Genomic DNA, 21,723 nt, shown 5'->3' with positions numbered 1-21,723 from the left:
TACAGGTATGGGAGCTGTTATCCTGAATGCTTGGAGTTTTCTTGCTAAGGGATCTTTCTGTAATTTGGATCTCCATACTTTGTCTACTAAGGATTCATTTAAATATTAATTAAACTAAATATGATTGTTCTATATCCAATAAGGATTAATTATATCTTAATTAAAATCAATTACAAGACATGGTTTTATTATTACAGGGAAAAAGGAATCATTTAAAAAAAAAAAATAGAATTATGGCAGATGGCCTTCATGTAATTTGGAGATTTCTGGATAACGGGTGTCCAGATAATGGATCCCATACTTGTCCCATACTTTGTAAAAGAACTTTGTTGAGGTCGAAATGTCAGTCTCCAGATGAAAACATTGCTGAATATCAGAGGCCTGAATAGAAAGATGAGTAATAAAACGTAGCACTAAAAATACATTTGTAGCCCTAAAGGGCATCTGTTTTTTAGATGGGATTAGTGACCCCCATCGGAAAACTGGAAAGAGTCATATGAAGAAGGCAAATAATTACAAAACTTTAAAAACATAAATAATGAAGACCAATTGAATAGTTGCTTAGAATTGGCCATTCTATAACATACTGAAATATAATATATTTAATACCCTGGATCTAACAGACATCTACTATTGTCTATGAAAACAAGTTCCAAAGTGGTTGAGACTTTTTTTGTGTATTCAGAAAAAATAATTCTATTAATTCTGAACATAAATACAGACAGATAATGGTGAGGAATGCCAAAGGCAACACTTTAATAATCCAATACATATTGTGAACTTTATCTGTGCATTAGAATCCCACATGTCCAGCATCACTATACAGCGTTAACCCAGGTCATTTTTTTTATTTTTTTTCCTCGCTCTATATATTATCTTAGTGTTGAATATAGGCAATAAAACTAAAATTAGCCTTAGGTTAAGCGATATTTTACTTTTCAAAATTCTCTGCAGTGGGAATGTGGCGTGAGAAGCATCTTTGTCATTTTAGCTGCGATGTTTGATCTTCCTGCAGCTGTTTTGCAAAGCAGAAGCAAATGTAACCACAGTATTTGGGCCCTTTTGGGATTTTGCTGGCATATGAATTGTTCATCTTGACAATTCTGCAGTGAATTACTTTGATATATATGACTAATAAATTAATATGATTAAATTAATGAGTGGTGCAAGCACTGCCAAACTTCAGTAGTCCAGCCGTAATGCTGCTTCACACTTGCATCTCATTCTTCCCCTGTGGCGAGAGGATCACTGCTAACCTACACATTGTCACAGTGATAAATGACATATCCCAGAGTGCATTGCATTCCATCTGGTCTGTCCCCAAAACTACATAAAATGAGGAAATATTTAATTCTGATTACATAGCCGCGGTATAAAAGCCAACTCGTTGCTTTTAAACAAATAAACATTTAGTCAAATAATTGCAAAAATTATGCACATGTTGCACTAACCATGTTATTTTTCTCCCTGGCACATTTATGCTCTGCTAGCTTACTGTTCTCTTGGGAGGAATTGCAAATTACAACATAAAAAAAAGGAGAAGGAGAAAAATGAAAAACACTGGAAGGCTTATAAATGTGCCATTTGTTTTGCCGCTGATTATTTTGACATTCCAGTGGATAGTTCCTTACACAGAAATCACCGATAAGAAACACTGGTCAGCCCGAGGACTGTGATTTGTATTTGATAGGCACAGACGTTTCAAGCCTGTCTGCCTACAAAACAATATCAAAAACTTTAATAAGCAATACTTTAAAAAGCCACAATATGCTTATTCAGAGGTTGAATTCATACAGCTCAACCTGTTTGCAGACCTCTGTTTGGAGACCTGGTCATTGCAAGCATCAGCCCAACGAAGCTTACATTTTCTTTTATTATTATTTACATTGAGATGCCAAGATACTGTGACGACACCAGAAGGCATGGTATCTTTATCTTATCCTGAATCTTCCATAGAGAAATATATAATTAATTATTAGCAGCTTCAGTATTTTATGTCTGATGTTAATAAATTGTAATTTACAATGGGCATATTTGCCTTGATGATCTAACCCTGCACTAATCATTGAGTTTTACTTAAATTCTACCTGCAGTAATCACTACATTTCTTCTTAATTGTAAGACTTGTGTGCCCCTAATCCACTTGCACCACCAACCCCCCAGCACACCCCCACCCGCTCACACACCACTCCCCCATGCGCACACCCCTACCTCCATAACCTGTTCCCCGCTGCTACTGCTGGTGCTGTTTGCCGCCACTGGGGACTGGGCAGGTGGGAAATTTGCCAAAACATCCCACCCAGTCCCCAGTTCAGATGAGGCCAGTGGGCAGTATATAGTAAATAATGATGGGCTGACTCCTTGTACAGCGGGCAATATGCTACCCCCAGATCTTTGCCATTTTAGGCCTGGGCCATCGTGATCTGTCCACAAGTTTTAGGATTAACAATTGGTTACAAAATATTGGTGGTTGCATATTTACATTTTTAGCACAAAACTAAATAATATTCTATGTGCTTTTTTCGCTCAAATCATGATAGAAGGAAAATATAAAATGACAGGTTGCATACTGTATACACCTAAATGAGAAGTGCATTCATTTTATTTTACTTGATTAAGTACCAATAGACAAATAGAATAAATTATGCCTCTCATAAATGTTATATATTCAGCAACATATGGCATTTTTTTTTCCTGTGCAAGTCAAACGGAATGCATAATTAACATTTCTGCCATGAAAGAGCAGTCACTCTTTGACATGTCTAGTGTTTCAGAAAATTGGCAGAAAAGTTGCTCTTATTGTAAAAGAGCAAAATAAATATTGCTCTGCAGTAAGGTAGCCATGCAGTAAACCCTAGGCTAATGGTGTTTAATGGCTTTTATTTTATATTACTTCAAAAAAGGAGAGTATTGTAGTCAAGAGATTGCCCCACAACATATGTAGATGATGTTCTACAGTTGGATAAAGAAGTGGTAAAAAGATAGAAGAAAAATAAGAGAAAGCTCCGAATTATCATCATTACCATCACCCATGGACCCTATTTTAATCAAGTCATTCACATTTCAAAAATGATATTTTTTCCTCTGTTATAATAAAACAGTACCTTGTACTTGATCCCAACTAAGATATAATTAATCCTTATTGGAGCTAAAACAATGCTATCAGGTTTATTTAAAGTTAAAATGATTTTTTAGCGGGCTTAAAGTATGGGGATTCAAATTACGGAAAGACCACTAGTCTGACCTGGATAACAGGTCCATACCTGTATAGAAATAGAATAAAAATAACCAGAAATATAAGACCTATTGGATTTCAAGGTACATACTTTGATGATCACCCAAGTAAACAACCACTAACTACTGCAGACTCAGCTGCACTAGCACATACCTACCAACTGTCCCATCTTCATGGTACAGTTCTGATTTTGACAGTTCAGACCATAGTCCCGGATTATTACTGAAATGTCCCTAGTTTCTCTTTGATTGCCTACACTGACTGCAGAACATTATACAAAGTTTCTCAACCTTAATTAATCAAGAGGCTTAACACCTGCACTTACATAAATGTGTAAATATTTAAGATAAGATTTATAGTTTGTGAATTTGGAATTTAATTGCTTGATATGATCTCTAACAACCTTATTGTTGTTGGTTTCATTAAGGTCTAATGGAGGTTTATTTAGCATGGAGTGTAGTGGACATTTTAATTATTTTTCAATTATACATAATTCAGCACTTTACTGGTGAACAGCAAGGGGCATCTATAGATACACCATGAAGCACTTTGTACAGAAAGTTATAGTCCATAAAGTCCCTGAGGTATCACATGATCTGAAAGAGATCAGAAGAAAGTACTAATTAAAGGAGCGGTTCACATTTATATTAACTTTTAGTATGATATACAGTAGAATGGCTAATTCTAAGCAACATTTCCTTTAGTCTTCATCTTTTCTTTTTTTTTTTTTATAGTTTTTGAATTATTTGCTTTCTTCTTTTGACTCTTTCCAGCTTCCCAGTGGAAGTCACTGACACAGTCTAAACACATGATCTGTAAGGCTACAAATGTATTGTTATTTCTACTTTTTATCACTCATCTTTCTATTCAGACCCTCTCTTATTTATAGTCTCTTGCAAATCAATGCAGATCTCTTAAATTGCAAAGTGGAGAGTTGGTGAATAAAAAGATAACTAAAAAAACACATAATAAAAAATGAAAACCAATTGCAAAGTGTCTCAGAGTATCACTCTCTACATCATAATAAAAGTTAATTTAAAGGTGAACAACCGTTTTAACCATCCATTTGCATGGCCAAATCATCCAGTAGGCCTGGATGAAGCATAACGGTGGAATATACAATTCAGGGACTAAAAGAACTAAAATGGATTGCAAAAAGCTGACCCTCACTTCTACTGCAGCATTGTTTAAGTTTGGCGGCACTGTATCCAGGTTTGGCGATAATTGGGAGGCACAAGGACTAGTTTCATGTCATTTATACATGTAAGCTAGCATAGTGCTGTTAGGTGCAAAGCACTGGGGAGCACCAGTAGAACTATTAATAGCTGTTTTTACTGCTATGCCATTGATCTATGTAAATGGATAAAGGGTCACAATTTCTGCACCCTTAGTGCTGTTGCACTTGCACCAAAGCCAATAGTAAACAAAGCATATTAATTTATTATTTAGCAGGCAGTCTGATCTGTTTAACATTCACTTGTAAAGGACAATGTAAGAGTCAACCCAAACTGTCTAAATAAATAATACTAATGTTATCTTTTTTTTTGAATTGCCTAATAAAATGGCCATAAACCATCGTGTAGACTTCATGGTAGAAAAGTACTGTATATTTTTCCTTCTCCTGGCTTCTAATATCTTGGGCATTTTGATTTGTGTGTACAAGTCAGTTAAATAAATGCAACATTTATGGTTATGGTATTGTGCATTTAAGCAAGTTTGCCAGCTGCTTTTAGAACAATTAATTTAGGGGAAAACATTCTGATGTAAGTAAAACATTGCACCAACTATAAATAAAAGGGTTTGGATAAAACTGATATGGTGAGAAGACGTCTCCTCATCTGTATTCATGAGAAGTTTCATAAATGTATTTTGTGGACATCACACAGAGGCGTAAATGTAAACATGTCAGCAGGATTTGATAAAATTCAAATGAAATATATGTAGACATTCTTTCATTGTCAACCTTGTCAGTATAGCTATAAGAAATGAAAGACGATTTTCAGTGTCAGAGCATCAAAACTTATCAGAGACCATAGACAACAATATACCTGTAATTAGATATTGTTTACTAAATACTTTATTACTTTGTACTATTATATTAAATAATATGACTTTATTACATTAGTGGGCACATTCACTAAGGGTCGAATATCGAGGGTTAATTAACCCTCGATATTCGACCCTCAAAGTAAAATCCTTCGACTTCGAATATCGAAGTTGAAGGATTTACCGCAAATACTTCGATCGAACGATCTAAGGAAAAATCGATTGATCGAACGAGTAAATCCTTTGAATCTAACGATTCGAAGGATTTTAATCCATCAATCGAAGGATTTTCCTTCGATCAAAAAAATCTTAGAAAGCTTATGGGGAAGGTCCCCGCAAACATTGTAGCTCAGTAGGTTTAAAGTGCCGAAGTAGGTAGTCAAAGTTTTTTTTAAAGAGACAGTACTTCGACTATCAAATGGTCGAATAGTCGAACGATTTTTAGTTCGAATCGAAGTCGAAGTACCCCAAAAAAACCATCAAAATTCTACGTTTTTTTTACTTCGATCCTTCACTCGAGCTTAGTAAATGTGCCCCTAGTAGTCATGACCAGAGCTGTCCCTGCCTTTTAGAGTCTTTATGCTTGGTGTCTGAGTCAAGTCCCATTCTTTGAACTCAAGTTGAAAATGAGGTATACTGCCCCTTTAATGCTGTCCATGCATGTCACATTATTGTCATATACCAGATCAAAAGACCAATTATTTGGAATACAAAATGATGACTTCTTAACATAAATACTGATACCTTGCAAATATGAAAGAGAAGAGGTTGGTTTTTAGACGGGTCGTACAGGCACAGACAGCAGGCAGAGTATTGGTTATTGCCAAATTAGGCATATAAATACACATATTGTTTTACAAATTAATGGACACAACCAAAATGTCTGATAAAAGAAACAGCCATCTTCCACAATAATATCTAAGGGCAAAAATGAGCAGATTAGCAAACAAAACCTTATATAATATCTGTGTGTATGGCCAGTTTTAGTTATAGTTTGACCACAACCTTAACTCCTATCATGGCCCTCCTGTGGGGTCATAACCCCTTCAGCACAGGGAAGAATCTAATAATATTCTGATGAGTTCTGGTCTATCAGTGATAGAACTTTCCATGTATAGGTGCTATAGATAACATCTATCTATATATATATATATATATATATATATATATATATATATATATATATATATATATATATATATATATATATATATATATATATATATATATATATATATATATATATATATATAGATATAACATACTGTAAAACAATGGTCAGTGATTGGCTGATCACATGCCATTTAACAATGTCCTGTCTGGATTTTCTAATTTGAACAGGCAGTTTTCACCCGGACAGACCTTCCGAAAACTGGGCTGTCCGGGTGAACACAGGACAGGTAGCAACCCTAGGTATACCTCTGCACTAAGTGCAATTCAACAACAACTTTGACTGTATAATGTCAACAAAGAACTCATTAGGACTTGTAGCATGAAACAGATCAGTGACTTACAGGTAAAGAATCCCTGATCCTGAAATCTGTTATGCAGAATGCCCTGAATTGCAGGAAGGCCATCTCCTAAATAATCAATTTTAAGCAAATAATTATAATAAAACAGCACATTTCACTTGATGGTTACTAAGCTGCAGAAATCCAAAATTGGTGGTGAAGAATTTCTATTGGGTTTTATAAAATGTATGACATCCCGTACAGGGTTAATGAGACACATTATAGCCATGAGTTACGTGTGCCTAATGCAGTCCTCTTGCCTTTTTTTTATTTGAACTGAGTAAAAAAAAATAACTACACCAGTTGTATTTATTTGATTATAATTGCAAGTATCTATTGTTTTCTTTAAATTTCCACTGCTGTTGTGGAATCAACATTTTGTACTGCCATTCTTTACCTGTTTTCTGTTCATCAAACATACAGTATTCTGCTCACATTCTGCATTTCCCACACAGGCTGACCGTCCTTGCCTACTTATTACTATAACGGACGTGCACCATTTGTAATAAGATTATGCAGAGGTATTTAGAGAGGTGTGAGGTTTATTCTCTTCACGTGAAATATATTTTTCTTTGATCTGGCCAAATCCCCCAACTGGTTCTCAGTGTCGTGTGAACGAGGGAGGGAAATCCCAGCTCCTTTTGCCTATTACAAGCCGCTTTGTGCTGTTTCTCTTATCCCCGGTTCTCCTGCCGATGCTCTAATTCAAGATTCATGCTGAGTGTCAGCAAGCAGGCAGGCAATCATCGACTTTTCTAGGCTCATTTTCACAGAACAGATGCACAGGTCTGCCCTGGGACACACCGCAGAGGAAGGTATTGAATGTTATGTGCCTTGGTGTCATTTTTGTAAATGTATCTGTGTGTCTGTTTACCTGTTTGTAAGAATATTGTCTGTGAGGTTCTGTATATGTCTTGCTGTATGCATTTTCAAGTACATTACGGTGATATATGTACAATTGAATTTTAAAATGCTACTAAACTATATAACAATCAGGATTATATTCATATTTATTAATATTGATTACTGCCATTAAGCAAGGTGCTATGTAAAAATGATATTTATACATGTCAGTACAATTGAAAAAGAAGGAGGAGTTCCCAGTGCTGAAGCAATTAAAATAAGAGGTGGAACTTCCCTCCAGGGTGTCTAGAAACAAATCATTTGTACCCTCCCTTTTCCCCCCAACTTGCCTTTCCTTCCTGATTGCAGCAGTAGCTTTAGTAGCTACTAGAAGCCTGTACAGTGCAGTGGCAATACAGCAGTCAATACTGGGCTCAAGGCTATATTGAACATCTCTGGAGAGTGTATAATATCAAGGAGGCTTGTGAATGCCCCTCTTTCCACTTACATTATTTTACCTCCCACCCTCCTTAATACAAAAAATCAACTGATGAGTGAACACCACATTGTAGTATGTTATACTTGCTCTCTCAAATGCTATGTATCAACAAATTGTCTATCTTCCAGGCAGGGTTGGACTGGAGTGTACAAGGCTCACTGGGCTGTGAGTTCAAGGGCCCTCCTGGTGAACTCATGGGGCCTCTTCCCAGTGTCCTCCAACCCCCTCCGCACACACACACACCATGCTTCCGCCCCATTCCCTTTACCATCCTCCTAATTAACTTTCCTCTTGAATGCCTGGGTGGGGAGAACTTCCCTTGGTCTGGGCAGGGGAGTGGGCCCTGGGAATGGCAGGGCTTATGAAGTCTGAGACCCAGTGGGTTTTCTCCCAGTGACTTGCGAGCCAAGTCCAACACTGCTACTAGGGCACAGCACAGGATTTTAGCTAAAGGAACGTCATATTCACAGCAGAAGTATTAAAATAAAAATCCTAAAAAGAAATGGAAATAATTCTGAACCAATATTTTTGCTTAATAACAGTCATGTGAATATATAAAAAAAAACTCAGCTCTCATGTATTTAGGCAGCAGTGTAAAATTACTACTCCAATCAAGAAGTGGCCTAAGAAACCTAATTCAGAAGTGCTGGGAAGGGAATGTAGGTGTTTGAACTGCATATATCAATATATCAGCAGTGCATATCCATGTCAGTAACAAGAAGTTTCAGTTAGGGTGAGTGCTGGTGCCATTTTTGTTGTGTTTTTTCATGGTGTCCAAAACATTTTAGACAAAACTTAGACCTGTTCCAAATCCCTGACCATTGTAATTAACAGCATTTATTCTGCTAACTGGGTTTTCTCTCCCTCTAAAGGGGTAAACCACATAAAACACAATCTGCTTTGCTTTAATAGATTTGTATCTAGGAAAAAAAAAAAAAGCAGAAAAAAATGAAGTTTTGATGCTGAGGCTATAGTTCACCACCTCTGCATAGTATTACTGTACTTCCTCCAAAATCCACAATAACTGTTGTGTGATGGGTGAAATGAAACAAATACCAGCATAGCTCCTGATTAATGCATGATCTGATAATGTTTCTGGATTTTGTTTCTCATGTTGAAAGAATTTTTTTCTCTGCGCTAACTGGCTCAATTAGGCAAGGTCACCTTATATTTTATTAACAGATCAGGTTTGCTCCTTCTTGGGCTTCCGCACAGTAGAGAATGATTCATGCTGTAACATATGTCAAGTAGAAAATAGCTTAAAATATCCCTGCGTCAAACCCATGCCGTTTTTAACTTCATTACTTAATGGTCTTTTTCTAATAAAAGGAGAGATGCCACTCTTGTGTCTTACATAAAAGCACAAAGAAACAATCTTAATGTAGAAAATGACCATAGACTGCTGGAATGACAGCTTTAGTATAATTTACTTACTTGCTACATGCCAGTTCTATTCTCATAAAACCTTTTTCAGTAATAAAAATAAAGAAATTATGTATATATATATATATATATATATATATATATATATATATATATATATATATATATATATATATATATATATATATATATATATATGGGTGTTTGTACAGCAGAAATGTAAAACCACTACAAGAGAATAGTAGTTCAGCATAAAAGGATGTAACTACGAATTTTTGACCACTCAGGGACCTGATCGGTGCACGGTAATCTTTTATTTAGAAGAGATAAACATTAAAAAGCAAATGCAATTTTAAAGAGCCTACATAGGATACCTAATGTAGTAGCTGAGTGATATGAGCAGATGGGGGAGGCTAGTAAGAAGTTTGGGTGACTAGGGGCATGAGAGTTTGGTGTCAGCATTTTGCAGTTCAAACCTATGGATCTCTTGTTACACAGCTGTCACCCAAAGCATACAGACTAAAGGAGATCTCCAGCACTTCAGAAGGTGCAAATGTTTTGTCCGCAGGTTCTCAGCACCCTCTGTTGTAACCTTTTGGAAGGTGGGCTCGTGGAGGCTTTTTAGGAATTACAGGTTGTTGAAACCGCGACTAAACTCACAAACTTTAAAACTACGCATGTCATGGAATTTAAAGGAACAGTAACACCAAAAAATTCAAGTGTTTTAAAGTAATGAAAATATCAGGTACTGTTGCCCTGCACTGGTAAAACTGATGTGTTTGCTTCAGAAACACTACTATAGTTCATATAAACAAGCTGCTGTTGAGCAATGGCGGAAATTGAAAAACGGCTATATGGCACAGGTTAACTAATGGATAACAGATAACACCATTAGACAGACAGAGCTTATCTGCTATCTGCTGTGTAACTTCAGCTTTTTCTCCTTTGAATGGCTGCCCCCATTGCTACACAGCAGCTTATTTATATAAACAATAGTAGTGTTTCTTAAGCAAACACACCAGTGTTACCAGTGCAGGGCAACACTACTTTATATTTTCATTACTTTAAAACACTTTTATTTTTTGACGTTACTGTTCCTTTAAAAAAAATCTGAATACCTTGAAAACTTCTAAACAATTTTTGGACAATTCCTAGCGAAAAAAAATCTGAAAACCTGTAAAAGTCTAAATTGATTAAAAAAACATTCCTATAGGATCAGCACAGCTACCATTGACTTGTATAAGACCTCGATAACTTTTACCAGGCAAAGTTTTGTAGTTTTTTCGGGTTTTTTACACTTAATCAGTCACAAATATTTTGGGCCTTTTTTTAAAAAAAAAATAGGAAAACCACAAATTTTCTGAGATTTGTGGAAAATCTGAATGATAATAAATGGGCTCCTGTTTTGGGGAAGCTCCATACTGTATGTAGTGTTAAGCTTTCTCTGAAAAGGAAGGGCTGCCTGTCTCTATCCTGTAAGACTATGTACAGACCAGAAAGGCTTTGTTGACTCTTAATAGAAGTAGGGGAGAAATAGCTACCATATATCTTATCATATGGTAAGATTCTGATTATTAGTGCTAAAATCAATTGGATAGAGGGGCTGGTAAGTGGAATAAACCACTAGAAATATACACATGCTTTGCTTTTAGTATAAGCACTTATTCTTCTAACATGAAAGATGTGCTTAAGGCATACTGGCAAAATATCCAAGATTATTACACTCCGCCTAATGCTTATTTTCACTGGGAGATTTTTGCCTTATCAAACCTGCCAAAGCACTGCAACGACGACATATCACTTGACGATGAGCTTATTCCTATCAGTATATGTATGTCAGTAAGTCTAATAATTTTGCCCACTTATGCAGAAAATACAGTTCTAGCCTCTCTATACACATTCGGTGCTCAGCAGAATGCAATTGACTTGGCCCCAGCAATCTTAGAGCAGGTGACTTGATTACACTGAAATCAGGCAGAAAATGTCCTCTTCTGGCCACTCGAGTGAATCAGTCAAATTATCGAGTGGCAAAACGAATTCAACACCTCGGGCTATCAGAGCTGCCACTTCCTATAAGTCAAGCTTTCACTTAGTGTGAAATTTCCTTTTTTCCTTTCTTCTCTTTCATTTATTATGTTTATTCTGGCTAATCCAATTAGAAAATCTTAGTTTTTGATATTGTTGTCTCAGATATAATGCTACGCTTTTTAACATGGCTAATAGGTTACTATTAATGTGATCTACATTACTTTATAGAGTTAAAAAGTAGTCAACAAGCTTAATAACAATTAAGTGACACAAGAAACAATTGTTCAAACTGAATGTAATTCCCATTTATAAAGATACACAATATCTAAAAAAAAATATATAATTGTTTTAATGTAAATACTGTACCTTTAATATACATCAGTTTTTTGGGAAGATATCCACCCCTACCCACAGTCTTGATTACAATTAGACACAAAAGGCAGATGATTTTAATCATTTATAAATATGATCAGTGGGGTGGACAGATGCACATTTCTTTGTAATTGTTGTAATTCAATCAATCACCATCATAATTCAGACTGGTAAATGAAATGCAATTTGCTGAAAACCCATAAAATTGATGCATTTTAACTGACAGATGTCTGAAAGCTGTTTTGGGTGTTTGTAGAAAGCAATATCCCATATGGGCAAGCTCTGCAATCTAAAGCTGGCAATGCACATAAATTGCTGCTCATCTGGCCAGGTTGCTAAATAAGAGTGCCTTTTCTAATGTTCCACACCTAACTAGTAGCCCTGTTGGAGCACATGGAGGGCCCATGCTGATTTTTTCTGTCTACAGTGTGTTGTCTTCCCTGCCTCATTAATACATGTATGCATGAACCCCAATCAGATATTGTTCAAAGAGGAAATCGTTTGGTCCATTCTTTCTACTGGTGTCTCTAACTCCAAATTACAATATCAAATCAAAGCATAATGGCTGATTTTCTAAGAGGCTGCAAGGTGCAAAGTCTAAAATAGACATACAAAGAACTATTTGCACTTCTGAGTTTTCTTCGCACCCTTAGCTCTGTTCTCTTTCTGTATATGGCACAGCCAGGATCAGGCGTACTGTAGCAGTAGCACATGAGAAATCACGGGAATCCCTAGACAGTCCCCTACTTTGAATATTATTCAGGACATGCATGGCAGGACTTGAGGTGCAAGGAATACCTCTACTTAACTTCTACTCAGGGAAGGTATTAAGAGAAGGTCTTGCTTGCACCTGCCATTGCTGCACTCAGTGCCTTGCACTTGATGGTATACATAATAAGTCTGCATACCCAGAAAAGAAAATAGTGGAGGTAGAAATCGGATGCTCCTGAATATTCCACTGTAACATATATTAGGAGAAAGGAAAAGAAACGTGTTCTGTAGGGCAATCAGAACCTTTAATACAATTAACCCCAGTGGCAGATATAAGAAGTAGCACTAAACCGTAAAAAAGATTTCCCCATTAAAAAACATATACATGCTATGGACCAATTAAAGGAACAGTAGCACCAAAAAGAAAAGTGTTTTAAAGTAATTAACAAATAATAGACTGTTAGTATGCACTGGTAAAAGCTGTGTGTTAGCTTCAGAAACAATACTATCGTTTATATAAATAAGCTGCCGTGTAGCCATGGGGGCAGCCATTCAAGGTAGAAAAAAGAGAAAATGCACAAATTACATAGCACATACAGTAACAGATAATCTCTGTCCAATACAATATGTTTTATCTATCTGCTATGTAACCTGTGCCTTTCCTTTTTTCCATCTTAAATAGCTGCACCCAGCAGCTTATTTATATAAACTATAGGTGTCTTTCTGTAGCAAACACTCCAGTTTTAATCAGTGCAAGGCAACAGTACATTATATTTTAATTACTTTGATACACTTTCAGTCTTTTGGTGTTATTGTTCCTTTAAAACATAAACGGGGGAATGTAATAAAAATCGCTAACGGAAAAACTATTCGCAATGCGAAAAGTTATGCCTTTGCGCGAACAAATTTTGCTTTGTGCGAATTTAATATAGCTTTTGCGAGCCCGGAAACTGTTTAGCGACCACTTCCGACAGTGAAAGACCGTTTGCGAATTTTATAGTTTGCGCCAATGCGCAGTCAATGTAATAAAACTTCTTACTGAAAAAGTCGTTATGTTTGCTCCAAAAGATTACGACACCTTCAAGCACTTCTTATGAGTGCGCAATTAAAATTCGCAATGCGCAATTAAAATTCGCAATGCAATAACAGTTTAAGGAACAATATTACATTGCGAGATGTGGATTTTTACAGGGGAATGTAATAAAAGTCGCAAAGAGCAAAACAATTCGCACCAATAAGACTAAAAATCCACATCTCGCAATGTAATATTCAGGGGAATGTAATAAAAGTCGCAAAGAGCAAAATAATTCGCACCAATAAGACTAAAAATCCACAACTCGCAATGTAATATTGTTCCTTAAACTGTTATTGCATTGCGAATTTTAATTGCGCATTGCGAATTTTAATTGCGCATTGCGAATTTTAATTGCGCACTCATAAGAGGTGCTTGAAGGTGTCGTAATCTTCTGGAGCAAACATAACGACTTTTTCAGTAAGAAGTTTTATTACATTGACTGCGCATTGGCGCAAACTATAAAATTCGCAAACGGTCTTTCACTGTCGGAAGTGGTCGCTAAACAGTTTCCGGGCTCGCAAAAGCTATATTAAATTCGCACAAAGCAAAATTTGTTCGCGCAAAGGCATAACTTTTCGCATTGCGAATAGTTTTTCCGTTAGCGATTTTTATTACATTCCCCCGATTGTTCCTTAAACTGTTATTGCATTGCGAATTTTAATTGCGCATTGCGACTTTTAATTGCGCATTGCGAATTTTAATTGCGCACTCATAAGAAGTGCTTGAAGGTGTCGTAATCTTTTGGAGCAAACATAACGACTTTTTCAGTAAGAAGTTTTATTACTTTGGCGCAAACTATAAAATTCGCACACGGTCTTTCACTGTCGGAAGTGGTCGCTAAACAGTTTCCGGGCTCGCAAAACTATATTAAATTCGCACAAAGCAAAATTTGTTCGCGCAAAGGCATAACTTTTCGCATTGCGAATAGTTTTTCCGTTAGCGATTTTTATTACATTCCCCCGTAAGTCTTATTGGTGTGAATTGTTTTGCTCTTTGCGACTTTTATTACATTCCCCTGATAGTGCAGCCCCTATTTCAAGGACACTTATAGCAAGTCCTTGCTTTGTTTTTATGCACTCCAATACACAGAATATTTTACTAGATAAATTATATAGGTACAGTATATACACGGTGATAGTTTCCCAGCACCTTCTAACTCATGGCCCCCAGGAGCAGAAAAATAACACCTCCTCAGGGACAACTACCCTCAACAGTGTTACTTATCTAGTCTTACGTCCTAATATTAAGGTAATGTGTTCTTGGGAGTAAACACAGAAGTGTACTGAAATCACTATAACCTCCCACTGTAAAAGGAGGGTACAAACATCATGATAACTGAACCACAATGGTTGGAATGATACTTATGCCCTCCTCTTACAATGGGGGTTAGTGATGGGCGAAACACCAACGTCAATTCACGGGCATCAAAATTGACGCATACGGCAATTTTGACACCGGCATAAACTTTCAGCCAATTTCGCAAATTTATTCGCCAGCGGCGAAACGCGGAAGTAGTTTGCGCATGGCAAATAAATTCGCCCATCACTAGTGGGAGTTTACAGTGATTCCAGTACACTTCCATATTTACTTTAATCGGGAAAATCTTTTAGCATAATAAATTAAAAGTTACATTTTAGGGCTACTTCTTACCTCTATTTACTGGGGTGTACTGTAAGGTTCTGCATGACTTAGAAAACTAGCTTATTTCCATCTTCTGATTTGTCCTATACAATCCATACAATCCCCTGCTTTTAAAATAGATAATTCACAACAATCCAACAACAGAAACCATTATTAAGGAAAATGGAGGGGTTTGCATGAGCAACCAATAACTGAAAAGTACAAAAATTGGAATCAGTTGGCAGCAGACTTTGCTGTTGGGTAACAATCATTCTTTCTGTGGAAAATTATAAGGGTTCAACATAGCATTAAGTATGGGGACATGAATTTGACAAGTCAGCTAGGTATATTTATTATAAAAAAATATTTTCATTGTAAATATATTGAATGACTCCCAACTGGCAGTAAATAATGAGAAATGCTTTTTAAATTTTAGAGCATCAGCCTTATGTGAAGTTAATAAGTGTTATAAAACTTTTATTTCCAGGGACTAAAACCCGTGGCTATTATTGATTGTCCTTCCAAATTAGGAACTGTTGACAAACATGGGTATAAGTGGTCATAGATATGAAAAAGGAAAAAATCGTAATGCATTCTTTTGCTGCACAACAAAAGATAATTGCTTTAAATAGTTGCTCTCTTTGTAGTTAATGAGTTGGCTGCAGCTGGGTGCACTGAAGCGCAGGGAAATAAGTTGATGGGCCTGTGGTCATTCAGGAAATTACTGTTATAACCAGCATCATGTAGCTCCCTTTTCCACCACCAGTCATTTTAATATGAATGTTCCCTGTGCATTCCCTATAGCAACTACTAGCTCTCTTTATTGTCAGTCTCAGCTCTGTGTTTTAATAGAGCTGAACGTTGGCAAACTACAGATCACTTATTACCTATTAAAGACGGATTCAGAGTTGCTGTAGCTGCTCCCTGTTTTATGCAGTGTAATGAAAATATCATGTGGATACTCCAATAACAAGTGGTGACCTAAACGATGATAGGTTGACATATTTAGCAGACTAAGCACAAAAGTATCAACTCGTTTAATACACATAAAGGAAAAAGTTTCACCAAGTATGAACTAAATAAAATGTATTATAGACAGGCTTACTTAGTGCAAGAGAATCAATGCTTGTAAAATGTACTGTTGTATCTTAAGAGGGATATAAATGAGCTGGAGAGAGTGCAGAGACGTGCAAAAAACTGGTTAGAGGGATGGAAGAATTAAATTATGAGGGGAGACTGTCAAGGTTGGGGTTGTTTTCTCTGGAAAAAAGGCGCTTGCGAGGGGACATGATTACACTTTACAAGTACATTAGAGGACATTATAGACAAATAGCAGGGGACCTTTTTACCCATAAAGTGGATCACCGTACCAGAGGCCACCCCTTTAGACTAGAAGAAAAGAACTTTCATTTGAAGCAACGTAGGTGGTTCTTCACAGTCAGGACAGTGAGGATGTGGAATGCACTGCCGGGTGATGTTGTGATGGCTGATTCAGTTAATGCATTTAAGAATGGCTTGGATGATTTCTTGGAAAAACATAATTTCCATTGTGATTTCATATTGTGATTTTAAAATCTAGTTAGCTTGTGAGTATATAATACACAAAAGCCATGAATATCTTGTAAATTATATTCTTAGAAATGGTGAGTTCTGATGTCATCAGTTATAAACGGTGAGTTCTGTCTGATGTCATTTCTGTCACATGACTCATTGAAACTTGTGTATTATAATAAATAAAGAACCCTCAGTTGCAAAATATTAGGATCTTAGAAGTCACCTTGGAGTTCCATGACCTTCGGCCTCGTGTTTTTATATGGTCATGAAACTGCTCAGTAATATCCTTATCATTTACAAGAGGGGGTACTTTATTCACTATATACTGTATAGTTCATGTGAGGGTATGGAGGGGTCAGTGTGTGTGTGTGTGTGAATTGATGATGGGTTTCATTTTGAGGGGTTGAACTTGATGGACTTTGGTATTTTTTCAACCCAGTCTAATCCTGTAACTTCCTTTTCTTAATGCTACTTGATCTGGAAGGTGTCTCATAATATAATCATGTTAATTAACAGTATGTTGCTGCTACTTCTCATTCTCATTCTCATTATTAGGTCTGATTTATCTTATAGATAAGCTACTAGCCATAACATGTATACTTTACTATGGGTAAGCTGATTTCACATGTTCTATTAACTATAATATCTACACTTGTAACTAATATTTACACCATGTGCTCTATCCACAAGGCAATTTTGAAGTCACATCGTACCGTATCTTTAGAGCAAATACATCCACATAGCTAAATAAAAAAGTCAGCTGGTAGCTTATCAAATCTTTTTTCAGTGGGTTTAATAATGGATGACCATAAATAACTTGCTTTTGTTTGCTTTTCCAAAACAGGAGCAAATGAAAGACTTATTTATCAATGCAGCGCAGTATGGAAAGTGACATTTTTGGGTACAATTTGCCCTGTTGAAGGCAGGTGTTGATCCCAAGGTTCCCTTATGTGCCCTGTATTTTACACTTGCAAATGAGACCAGGCTGAATGAGCACATTAAACAGAGCATGTAAAGAGCAAGTAACTATGTAACTGACATTTAAGTGTGTGTTTGCATTCTTTATAAAAATGATTGCTGAAGCAAGAGGAAGGGAGAGGTGCATTAAAACACAATGGAAAAAGAATTATTCAGAATATACCCGTACATCAAGCCGACTAATAAAGTCCATGTCAACACACTCTCTTTTATAGCAGAGTAGGAAAAATGTAATGGTTTCTGTGTCATTAAATAATTTCTTTATGTTTCCCAATAGGTACACAGCTAAACACTTGTTAATCTCACAGCTCTGACAAGCAAGGCCTGCAGAATTAGGCCAACCACTGCTACAAATAGCTAGCGCACATGAACCAGTAATCATTGCTTTCCAGTCTATTATTAGATTAACTTCATAGGGATTGCTTTTTTTTTCTTCTTCCTCCCGTGAGTCGATGTATAAATGACATGTTTTACCTTCTAATAAATCTACCAGCAGAGTGGCTGCAACATGATGTTCGTACGCCCAATCCCATGACAGGTTATGTTAGATTGCTGCGGAAGTGTACAGCTGCAGCATGCCATTACATTTACAGGCACCGTTGGACTTTTACTGAAAATATTACTGGAGCACTGGAGCGATTAGTCTGAACTTTGTTTTTTGTAGGCTCCCAATATATTAAGAATTGCCTATCTTAAGGGCTCAGCAAATACACAAATTTTTGGCAATTTCTGATCCTACTGTATAATCACCTGTGCACGTTCAGCCAAATCAGTAAGAAGGTTGAACTTGCCAATTAAAGGGCAGAATGGAAAACCAGAGCAACTTACTGATTTCATATAAGGACTGTATAATTGATTGACCTGCTCTACTTCAAAAGAACAAGGATTGCAGTGTTGACATTACTTGCAAAAAATAAATAAAATGATGTAGGTAAATTAATGAAAAGGGCAATAAAGAGATGAGCCTTTGAGCAAGTGCCCCATCAGGCGCAAAATGCATTAGGGCTTAGGCTATTTGTTAAGTCCTAATAAAATAGTTGTCAAAATGAAATATAGGGGGCCCATTTACTTAGCTCGAGTGAAGGAATAGAAGAAAAAAAACGTAAAATTTCGAATGTTCGAATATGGCTACTTCGACCTTCGACTACGACTTTGAATCGAACGATTCGAAGTAAAAAACGTTTGACTATTCGACCATTCGATAGTCGAAAAATCGAAAAATACTTTGACCCCCTAGTTCGCCACCTAAAACCTACCGAGGCCAATGTTAGCCTATGGGGAAGATTCCCATATGCTTCCTAACAATTTTCCGATCAAAGGAAAATCGTTCGCGAAAAACGGCGCAAATTCGCCCATCACTAATTTTCAGGTCTCCAACAGGCCATCACCTTTAAGTGTAATGCAGGTTATCATATTACATATAGTCACAAATATGCAGAGGTGTCTTTGCCTATTAAACCCATATGCTAGCATTCCTTCCTAATCAGACATGTTAACTCCCTCGTATTTGTTAATAGTCTCCCTTTTTTGAGCCCCATCTCCCCTGTCTCCCGCTCCATTAAAATGGATAGAATTATCACTGAAACAATATGGATGTACAAGCTTAACTTAAATAAAGGTGCTTTCAGATTTCTTTCTGCCCCTATTTGAGTTGGCATTTGAAATTTGAGCTAGAAATATTGTTATTATACAACTGCAAAGAAAGCACCTAAAACAAAGTAAATTAGATATGACAAACCCTGTCACCCTTCAGCTGTTGGCCACCCAGTGGCCACCTTAAAACAAGAAGTGATGTCACAATACACAAGATGTGAGGAAGTGACGTTATTCTGCATCGTGACTTGGAACACACAGGCCTGCTGACCTCCCCCCCACATACTGCATCTACAAATCCTACCCACAAAATAATATGTCTTTTTATGTGTAACCCATGGGCTCCAAACCTGCTGCAGGACTATATGGGGGTTATTTACTAAACCTCAATTTTCTCTGGTCAAAGTTTTTTGGAATTTTTCAAGATTTATTATATTGAAGCACCAAAAAGTCAGACTCTGAAAATCAACCATCTCAAACCTGCCGACATCATGTAAAAGTCAATGGCAGATGTCCCTTGTACATGAATATATTGAGATCTGTGCTGGGTTTCATCCAATAATCCAAAAAAAATCTGGGTTTTCGGGCGATAAACTGAAAAGAATTAGCGATTCGGGTGTAAAATTCAAAAAATTTGCACAATTAGGGTTTTTTGCTCGATTTTATCAAGTTTTTTCTCAACCCGACTTTTTAGAGTTATATTATTGATAAATAAGATAAAATTGTGTATGGGAGTTTTGTCAAGCTTGGTTTACTACAAATATAACTACAGTATAGATAACTGCTGGTGGTTTGCTGGTTGAAAAAAATCTTTAAAAGGAATATGAAAGTTATCTTACAAATATTTTTTCGTGCAATATCCCTGGGAGAAGAGTAATGAACGTCTAGTCGCAGAATCTGAATGTCCCATTTTCTTAAATTAGTCTCTATTTTTTAGCTTCCCTGATAATGTCAGTCCTTTAATTGAAAAGAAATGTTACAACTGTTGAACAGGAACACTGTAGATCTTAGTGAAAGTGGATAGTGGATAGATTTGCTGGCAAAAAAATTCAGTTTAGCTTCTCAGATATCTTTTTCTCTGCCCCAAAGGAACTGAAGATTAATTTTCATTTTGTCCCCCCTGTAACACAGATGTAGCCGCACGGCATGTGGAATAAATCTAATCTACACCTGTACTGTAACATGTTCCGTATGCTTTAATGCATTAACTAATACCAAAGCAGCTTTTTAATGACTTCAAAGCAGATCCAAATTACATTCAGGCTGGAACTATTTTATTATTTGCAGTGTTTAACTTTGTCTGATTTGAATGCAATAACAAATGAGTTTATTGCAGTGATATGCAATACCATATGTTACAGGCATGCTGTAGAACCCACATTCTTTTTGGTGATTAGGTAACATTTCTACAATTTTTTAATGCAAATCATAATTGTATCTGTTTTTGATGCTGATAGACTGTGGTATTCAGACTTACTGTACATGTGCCAGTAGGCATACAGGTATTTACATTATTCTTTAGTTTAATGTGCCTTTGGGCTCAATAATGAGAACAGGAGCTGGCTTCTTCTTTGTCCTGGATCTCCTCTGTAATCTGACAAACTAATTTGAATGGCTGCATCTGGTGTCATGCTAAGAAATGTGTTTGTAACCTACCCCGCCGGGTCTAATCTTACCTTCAGACGCACTGAAATGCAGGCACGGCTAGAGGCTCCCATGCGCATGTCTTCCGGCACCTAGGCACCCAGTGGTGCAACACACCTCTCCCTAATTAACTGGTGCCTGCGTTAAATTGGACGCAGTTTGTTCTAATGTTCAGTCATTGGTTCCCTTCTTTGTCCATTTTTATATTCCTGTCTCCCATTGGGCCTCTTGGTCTCTAAATAGTGGTTTCCCCTTCCCCTCCTTACCCAAGCTGGCTTCTGTTTAATCAGTTCCTGCTCAAACTTTGTACATGTTGCTATACTGGTTTTGACTCCTGCCTGCTTTTGACTCCGATTCCTGATTGTCCCAACTTGTGTCCGCTACTACTGGTTTTGACACCTGCCTGCCTAACGACTTTGATCCTTGCTGTCTGTCCCGAACCATGCCTGGCCTTACTTTGCTCTTCACTTTAACCTTGCCTGTATTTTTGTTACCATTGACGTGTTCAAGTTCCCTGATTGATTCTGCAGCAGAAAGTCCGAGGCCCAAAAGTGCGTCAGGGAACACCAGTGTCTTCAGGGATGACTTTGTTCACCGAAAGGTACTTGTCAGTGGTCTCCGTGGGTTCCTT

General features: G+C 36.8%; 1 protein-coding gene across 2 annotated transcripts in view; it reads left to right on the top strand.

Moving 5' to 3' along the window:
• Nucleotides 1-21,723, top strand: part of dach2.L (dachshund family transcription factor 2 L homeolog) — a 332,937-nt gene that overhangs the window by 182,757 nt on the left and 128,457 nt on the right.

The sequence above is a fragment of the Xenopus laevis genome, chromosome 8L (assembly GCF_017654675.1).
Source record: "Xenopus laevis strain J_2021 chromosome 8L, Xenopus_laevis_v10.1, whole genome shotgun sequence".
NCBI classification, from domain to species: Eukaryota; Metazoa; Chordata; class Amphibia; order Anura; family Pipidae; genus Xenopus; species Xenopus laevis.
This window is presented reverse-complemented; position numbering and strand designations above follow the sequence as displayed.